This window comes from Triticum aestivum, chromosome 4D (assembly GCF_018294505.1).
Source record: "Triticum aestivum cultivar Chinese Spring chromosome 4D, IWGSC CS RefSeq v2.1, whole genome shotgun sequence".
Taxonomy (NCBI): Eukaryota; Viridiplantae; Streptophyta; class Magnoliopsida; order Poales; family Poaceae; genus Triticum; species Triticum aestivum.
Genome location: NC_057805.1, coordinates 420,017,480 through 420,025,834, shown reverse-complemented (window position 1 = coordinate 420,025,834; position 8,355 = coordinate 420,017,480).

Here is an 8,355-nt window from a genome sequence, read left to right as displayed (position 1 = left end):
CCATCTCTATCAGATCTCACTTTTGCAAGTGGACGTGAAGGGATTGACAACCCCTTTATCGCGTTGGTTTCAAGGTTCTTATTTGTTTGTGTAGGTACGAGGGACTTGCGTGTGGCCTCCTACTGGGTTGATACCTTGGTTCTCAAAAACTGAGGAAAATACTTATGCTACTTTGCTGCATCACCCTTTCCTCTTCAAGGGAAAACCAACGCATGCTCAAGAGGTAGCAAGAAGGATTTCTGGCGCCGTTGCCGGGGAGTCTACGCACAAGTCAAGACATACCAAGTACCCATCACAAACTCTTATCCCTCGCATTACATTATTTGCCATTTGCCTCTCGTTTTCCTCTCCCCCACTTCACCTTTGCCGTTTTCTTCGCCCTCCTTCCGTTCGATCTTGTGTTACCATGTGCCTTCTTTTTGCTTGCATCTTCGCTTGCTAAAAGTTTATGGATCCTCATCCCCTTGCTAATCTTTTTAAGATATCCAATTATGATGAACCAATTTCGAGTGATTTGAGTGCACTAGATTATATTTATGAAGTTTTGCTTGAAATTCATGAATCTGAAAACTGTGATGAAGAAATTTATGAAGAGATTCACGATAGCTCCTTGAATAAAAAGCATGATTGCAATGATTTTACTATAAATTCTCTTAATGGCAATTGTGCTAATAATATGCAAAACCCTAAGCTTGGGGATGCTAGTTTTGCTATGTCTACTACTTGTTGCAATGATCATGATTGGGGTGATTCTTCTTATGATCTTGAAAATTTATTTAAGCCCCATGTTGAATATGAGATTGATAATAATGTTTGCAATAGTCTTGAAAGTGGGTTTGGAAGAGTTTCAACTTTAGATCCCACATATTTGGATTTTGATCAATCTTATGAAGTTTTTGATAAAAGTGGGTTTGGAGAGGTCATGACTTTAGCTAATGTTAATCCCACTATTTTGGAAGAGTGTCAACTTTGCATGCATGTGGATCGTGTTAAGCATATGTTTTGTGATAGCTATATTGTTGAATTTGCTTATTATCCTACATGTAATTATTATGAGAGAGGAAAATATGGTTGTAGAAATTTTTATGTTACTAAATTACCTCTCGTCGTGTTGAGATTGCTATTGTTTCTTTTCGCTTCCTTGCATATGCTAGTTTTTGCTTGCCTTGATAATTGGTTTGCCTATAAGATGCCCATGCATAGGAAGTATTTTAGACTTATATGTGATTTTCACATGTTTTATGATGCTCTCTTTGTGTTTCAATTACTATCTTTTATGTGAGCATCATCGAAATCTCAATGCCTAGCTAAGGGCGTTAAACGATAGCGCTTGTTGGGGGGCAACCCAATTTTATTTTATTTTCTTGCTTTTTGGTTCTGTTTAGTAATAAATAATTGATCTATCCTCTGGTTAGATGTGGTTTTATGTTTTAATTAGTGTTTGTGCCAAGTAAAACCTATAGGATCTTCTTGGATGATAGTTATTTGATCTTGTTGAAAAAGTCAGAAACTTTCTGATCACGAAAACAATTGTTAAAAATCACCAGAACGTGATAAAATACTGATTACAATTGAAGTAGATCAACAAACAAATTATCTAGGTCTTCCTATTTTGGTAGATGTTTCTGAGTTCTAGAAGTTTGCGTTAGATACAGATTACTACAGATTGTTCTGTTTTTGACAGATTCTGTTTTTCGTGTGTTGTTTGCTTATTTTGATGAATCTATGGCTAGTATCAGACGTTATGAACCATAGAGAAGTTGGAATACAGTAGGTTTAACACCAATATAAATAAAGAATTAGTTCATTACAGTACCTTGAAGTGGTGCTTTGCTTTCTTTCGCTAACGGAGCTCATGAGATTTTCTGTTAAGTTTTCTGTTGTGAAGTTTTCAAGTTTTGGGTAAAGATTTGATGGATTATGGAACAAGGAGTGGCAAGAGCCTAAGCTTGGGGATGCCCAAGGAACCCCAAGGTAAAATCCAAGGACAACCAAAAAGCCTAAGCTTGAGGATGCCCCGGAAGGAATCCCCTCTTTTGTCTTCGTCCATCGGTAACTTTACTTGGAGCTATATTTTTATTCACCACATGATATGTATTTTGCTTGGAGCGCCTTGTATGATTTGAGTCTTTGCTTTTTAGTTCACCACAATAATCCTTGCTATACACACCTTTTGGGAGAGACACACATTAATCGGAATTTATTAGAATACTCTATATGCTTCACTTATATCTTTTGAGCTAAACAATTTTGCTCTAGTGCTTCACTTATATCTTTTAGAGCACGGTGGTGGTTTTATTTTATAGAAATTATTGATCTCTCATGCTTCACTTATATTATTTTGAGAGTCCTTTAGAACAGCATGGTAATTTTCTTTGGCTATAAAATTAGTCCTAATATGATAGGCATCCAAGTTGGATATAATAAAAACTTTCATATAAGTGCATTGAATACTAGGAGAAGTTTGATACTTGATGATTGTTTTGAGATATGGAGATAGTGATATTAAAGTTGTGCTAGTTGAGTAGTTGTGAATTTGAGAAATACTTGTGTTGAAGTTTGCAAGTCCCGTAGCATGCACGTATGGTAAACGTTGTGTAACAAATTTGAAACATGAGGTGTTCTTTGATTGTCATCCTTATGAGTGGCGGTCGGGGACGAGCGATGGTCTTTTCCTACCAATCTATCCCCCTAGGAGCATGCGCGTAGTGCTTGGTTTTTGATGACTTGTAGATTTTTTCAATAAGTATGTGAGTTCTATATGACTAATGTTGAGTCCATGGATTATACGCACTCTCAACCTTCCATCATTGCTAGCCTCTTCGGTACCGTGCATTGCCCTTTCTCACCTTGAGAGTTGGTGCAAACTTCGCCGATGCATCCAAACCCCGTGATACGATACGCTCTATCACACATAAACCTCCTTATATCTTCCTCAAAACAGCCACTATACCTACCTATTATGGCATTTCCATAGCCATTTCGAGATATATTGCCATGCAACTTTCCACCGTTCCGTTTATTATGACACGCTTCATCATTGTCATGTTGCCTTGCATGATCATGTAGTTGACATCGTATTTGTGGCAAAGCCACCATGCATATTATTTCATACATGTCACTCTTTTTCATTGCCCATCCCGGTACACCGCCGGAGGAATTCATATAGAGTCATATTTTGTTCTAGTATCGAGTTGTAATCATTGAGTTGTAAAAAAATGAAGTGTGATGATCATCATTTATAGAGCATTGTCCCCAAAAAACGAGAGAAAGTCCAAATAAAAAAATAAGGCCCAAAAAAGGGGGGAAAAGAGAAATAAAAAGGGACAATGCTACTATCCTTTTTCCACACTTGTGCTTCAAAGTAGCACCATGATCCTTATGATAGAGAGTCTCTTGTTTTGTCACTTTCATATACTAGTGGGAATTTTTCATTATAGAACTTGGCTTGTATATTCCAACAATGGGCTTCCTCAAATGCCCTAGGTCTTCGTGAGCAAGCAAGTTGGATGCACACCCACTTAGTTTCTTTTGTTGAGCTTTCATACATTTATAGCTCTAGTGCATCCGTTGCATGGCAATCCCTACTCCTTGCATTGACATCAATTGATGGGCATCTCCCTAGCCCGTTGATTAGCCGCGTCAATGTGAGACTTTCTCCTTTTTTGTCTAATCCACACAACCCCCATCATCATATTCTATTCCACCTATAGTGCTATATCCATGGCTCACGCTCATGTATTGCGTGAAAGTTGAAAAAAGTTTGAGATTACTAAAGTATGAAACAATTGCTTGGCTTGTCATCGGGGTTGTGCAAGATGAGAGCATCTTCTGTGACAAAAATGAAGCATGGCCAAACTATATGATTTTGTAGGGATGAGCTTTCTTTGGCTATGTTATTTTGAGAAGACATAATTGCTTGGTTAGTATGCTTGAAGTATTATTATTTTTAGGTCAATATTAAACTTTTATCTTGAATCTTTCGGATCTACACATTCATGCCACAATAAAGAAAATTACATTGAGAAATATGTTAGGAAGCATTCCACATCAAAAATTCTGTTTTTATCATTTACCTACTCGAGGACGAGCAAGAATTAAGCTTGGGGATGCTTGATACGTCTCCAACGTATCTATAATTTTGTATTATTCCATGCTATTATATATTCTGTTTTGGATGTTTAATGGGCTTTATTATACACTTTTATATTATTTTTGGGACTAACCTATTAACCCAAGGCCCAGTGCAAATTGCTGTTTTTTGCGTATTTTAGTGTTTCGCAGAAAAAAATATCAAACGGAGTCCAAACGGAATGGAACCTTCGGGAGCGTGATTATTGGAACAAACGTGATCCAGAGGACTTGGAGTGGACGTCAAGAAATGAACGAGGAGGCCACGGGGCAGGGAGGCGTGCCTGCCCCTTGGGCGCGCCACCACCCTCGTGGGTCCCTCATAGCTCCACCGACCTACTTCTTCCTCCTATATATACCTACGTACCCTGAAACCAACCAGGAGCACCACGAAACCCTATTTCCACCGCCGCAACCTTCTGTACCCGTAAGATCCCATCTTGGGGCCTTTTCCGGCGCTCCGCCGGAGTGGGCATCGATCACGGAGGGCTTCTACATCAACACCATAGCCTCTCCGATGATGTGTGAGTAGTTTACCTCAGACCTTCGGGTCCTTAGTTATTAGCTAGATGGCTTCTTCTCTCTCTTTGGATCTCAATACAAAGTTCTCCTCGATCTTCTTGGAGATCTATTCGATGTAATTATTTTTGCGGTGTGTTTGTCGAGATCCAATGAATTGTGGGTTTATGATCAAGATTATCTATGAACAATAAAAGAATCTTCTCTGAATTCTTTTATGTATGATTGGTTATCTTTGCAAGTCTCTTCGAATTATCAGTTTGGTTTGGCCTACTAGATTGATCTTTCTTGCAATGGGAGAAGTGCTTAGCTTTGGGTTCAATCTTGCGTTGCTCGATCCCAGTGACACAAGGGGAAACGACACGTATTGTATTATTGCCATCGAGGATAAAAAGATGGGGTTTATATCATATTGCTTGAGTTTATCCCTCTACATCATGTCATCTTGCCTAATGCGTTACTCTGTTCTTATGAACTTAATACTCTAGATGCATGCTGGATAGCGGTCGATGTGTGGAGTAATAGTAGTAGATGCAGGCAGGAGTCGGTCTACTTGTCGCGGACGTGATGCCTATATACATGATCATGCCTAGATATTCTCATAACTATGCACTATTCTATCAATTGCTCGATAGTAATTTGTTCACCCACCGTAATACGTATGCTATCTTGAGAGAAGCCACTAGTGAAACCTATGGCCCCCGGGTCTATTTTCCATCATATTAATCTCCCGTCAACTAGCTATTTCTGGTGCCGTTTATTTTGCAATCTTTACTTTTAATCTTTATCATAAAAATACCAAAAATGTTATCTTATCATCTCTATCAGATCTCACTTTTGCAAGTGGTCGTGAAGGGATTGATAACCCCTTTATCGCGTTGGTTGCAAGGTTCCTATTTGTTTGTGTAGGTACGAGGGACTTGCGTGTGGCCTCCTACTGGATTGATACCTTGGTTCTCAAAAACTGAGGGAAATACTTACGCTACTTTGCTGCATCACCCTTTCCTCTTCAAGGGAAAACCAACGCATGCTCAAGAGGTAGCAGTTACTTCTGCATCATCTATTGGGTGTGATAAGACAATGTTGTCCACCCTCATTGGACTAGAGACACAAGTAGGACTTGTCGGGTTAGCCAGGTCATCTGTGTTGACCCGCTCTTCGGCATGAGCCGGCTCTTCCATCGTCACCGGATCATCAGCTTGCACCGGCTCATTTTCATGAACCGACTCAACCCTTTGGTCCGGGTTATCCTCGCTCGTAGTTTTAGCTTGGATCTCCGGAGTCACCACTGGTGGGTGTTGAGTCTCGAGATCTGCTGTGGCAGAAGATGACCCGCCAGCTTTCTTCTTTGAAATGGTTTTGGCCCTGAAGACATGAGAGTAACATCAGATTAAAAAAAGTAGTTATGATGACAAGATTTTTTTCCTATGACAAGTGCTTACCCAAGCTTAATCATAAGAGCCAGGAGCTATGAGGCAGTTGACTCTCCAGAGGAGGGCGACGATTCCTGATTATTCGAAGCAGAAGGATTAAGAGGTTGCCTAATAATACCGGCTCATGGGAGAGATGGAGTTGGGCTATGTGGCACCTCAGTTCGTCGCCTGCCAGAGACAGGCTCATCATATAAGCCGGCAGTTAATTCCCCGGGGCTGTTCTGAGTCTTGCATTTGGATGTGCCGGCTTGAGTTTTCTTCAAAATAAAAGTTGGGTCCAAGTGAGCATCTGGATGCGAAAACAATACTTTTCTGACGGCTCGTCTCGTTCTCTTCGGGACAAATGTTTTCCAGTTTGATGAAACTGAAATTACCTCAACATTGTTGGCTCTACTGGTCTCGGTGTTATCCTGAGGAGGAGCGTCATCAAGTTCAATAAACAGACGGCCTAGTGAGTCGAGCTCTACCTCAGATTCAGCAGCCGCCTCGTTAGCATCGGCCGGCTCATCTACTTGCTCAACAGGAGGAGAAGCAGTCTTCCAAGTCTTCCTTTTCCAAAATGCGGAGTTTGGCTGCATATATGATGAGCCAGAAATTAAGTTTAAGACAACAAATAAGTTGGACAGAATGAGTAAGACAGTATAAATAACACTCATTTAAGGCACAGGGTTGGTCAGGTAGAAGGGAGCCAACCCGGTCTTGTTGCATTTTTCTTGGGACTCTCCTAACAGCTTCTTTGTGGCCTTGTTAATTTTGTCTTCAGAAAGATTGGCTTTACTAAAGCGTTGTGCATCTTCCGGCTCACCAGTATAGTTGCACATTAAGTCGCCCCTTAAGCTAAGGGGCCAGATCCGCCAGCTTATCCAACACCGGGTCAGACCGATCCCAATGAGGCCATTAGCCATCAAAGCTCTTAACTTAGAATAAAAAGGGGCAAAGTGTTTCCGCTCCTCGTCTGACGGCCAACCTGGAAAAGCAATCGTTGCGTTGAGCCAGTCCGGTCTGTAACCCAGCAGGGGGTTTTCACCTTGGGGAGCAGTGTTTTTTTAGTAAAACCAAGTCCTGTTCCAACCCTTGGGATGACTCGCTAGTTTGGCTTCAGGAAAAGGATTGTTCTTATGCCTTTGAACAGAAATTCCACCAAGTTCTATAGTGGGACCGTCTCTGAACTCGGTCTAGTGGTTGATGTAGAAGATTTTCCAAAAGAGAGGGACGGTTGGCTCTGTCTGAAGATATACTTCGCAGAAAACTTGAAATTGGCAAAGATTGGTGATGGAATCTGGACCAAGGTCCTGGGCCGGAGGTCGAAGAAATCAAGAACGTCACGGAAGAATTTTGACCCGGGCAGACAAAACCCCCTCTGAAGATGGTCTACAAAGATGACAACTTCTTCTTGCTCAGGCTGGGGGGAACTCTCTTCTGGCCTATGAGGCGGAGCTGTGTTCCAAGCTCGAATCTGAGCGGGCGGTGCGCGTGCTGCCGTGTGAGCGGGAGGATTGGGAGGCGGGGCCGGAGCGCTCCATGGCCAGATCTGGGACGGTGGTCCCTGGTTCTGGGCTGGATCCATGGGAGGCCGCTGCTGCTTCGGCTGGCGGTGGTTCCTCCTCGTCGGCGCCGCGCCCCGCCCCGGCCAGGGGCCCGGTCGCTCCGCCCCGGCCTCCTCCTCGCTCGTTTGCGGCGGGCACTGCCTCTCGCTCGGGGCCGCGCTTCAGGCCTGGCTCTTCCTCCTCGCAGGACGGGGATCGGCGCCCCCCTCCCTCTGCTTCGGGTGCCCCTTCTGCGGTCCGCGGCGATGGCATCCTGCCGCCGCCGCCTCCCCCTCCTCGCCAGCACCCTGCTTCCTCGGGCCCTTCACCAACCCTGACTTGCTTTGCTTGCCACCGCCCGAACCACTTCCAATCTAGATGCACTAACCCACCCTTCTGCCTCATCTGTCGCTCTGATGGCCATCTTACTGTCGACTGTCGTAACCGTACCAAGAACCCCTCTTTCATTCAGTTTGGCTTGGGTATTCCCGAATGTTCTTTCTTCGCTCTGGACGCTGATGTTCCTGTGGTGATGGCTGCGCCGTCCCTCTCTAACGCGGCCATCATCACGGTGTGCGGTCAGCGGATCTCTCCGCAGACCCTCCTGGATGGTTTGAAAATATGGGACGATGGTGGCTGGGATTGGTAGGTGCGCCAGCTTTCAGAGTATGAATTCGCAGTGGTTTTCCCCTCCAAGGACTGTCTACGGATGATCTCCTCGTGCACCAGTTTTACCCTCCCCCTCA